The sequence below is a fragment of the Galeopterus variegatus genome, unplaced genomic scaffold (assembly GCF_000696425.1).
Source record: "Galeopterus variegatus unplaced genomic scaffold, G_variegatus-3.0.2 Scaffold658, whole genome shotgun sequence".
NCBI classification, from domain to species: domain Eukaryota; kingdom Metazoa; phylum Chordata; class Mammalia; order Dermoptera; family Cynocephalidae; genus Galeopterus; species Galeopterus variegatus.
The window spans coordinates 229,937-230,867 of NW_007726769.1; positions in this window are offsets into that span (position 1 = coordinate 229,937).

Genomic DNA, 931 nt, shown 5'->3' on the forward strand with positions numbered 1-931 from the left:
TCCTGAAGGAAAAAAACGTTAGGCTCAGGCCAACCAACTAGCAACGCAAGATACAGCATGAACATCAAACTGTCCCCACTGCAGGAAAAGGAAGACTATGTGGAAAATCAAGCCTAAGATCTGATTTACGAGTGCAGAGCAACAAAAGAGGCTAAAATCAGAACCCCAGCAATCTCCTCTGCTGAAGTCCTAGAACAAGAGGAGTAGGGTCAGGAAGCCTCGTGTGGGACATGTGAGGAGATACCCTTAAGACTCTTGAAATCCCAGGTTTCTCTCAATCTTCTGGGCTGGAAGAAGAGCCTCTACCTGGCCAGAGGAGAGCAGCTTCCCCTGATCTGGAGACTGTGCAAAAGCATCCCTGAGACAGATGCTTCAAAACTCAATGCTTCTCCTTAAGATCTGACCCTGCATCCCTCCAGCACTTCTAAACCAAGAACCAGAGTCAAGCCTTGGCATGTGGAGAAGCACTGCCCCACATATGGAGGAAAGGGATAATTCACCCAAAGACATTACAGGACCTAAATAACCTGGGTAATATGTACCAGCAGGAACAAAGAAAGCATTATAGGAACAGATTTTGAGGATAGTAGACCAAAGAGAGTGGGCTAGGGACTGGTAGAAGGGCTGGATAGCAGAGAGCTCATTGATATGGGAAGCATTCTGTCATGACCTGGGATTTAATGTCCTGGCAAGGATGCCTGGAGCCAGTACTAATGTCTTGCTGGGGTGGCTCCTTGAAACTTGGACAGAACAATGGTCTATAGCAACTGCCTTGAAGATGCCCAAATTGCCTCAGCAGAGTATTGAGAAAGGGGTCAAAAGTCTGAGAGGTGGACATGATAAAATGAAATTATTATGTAAGACAAGAGAATCCACCAGATGATTATGTTCCCTGTAAGGATCCAAAGAACACTCCTTTCTCAGAGGATAT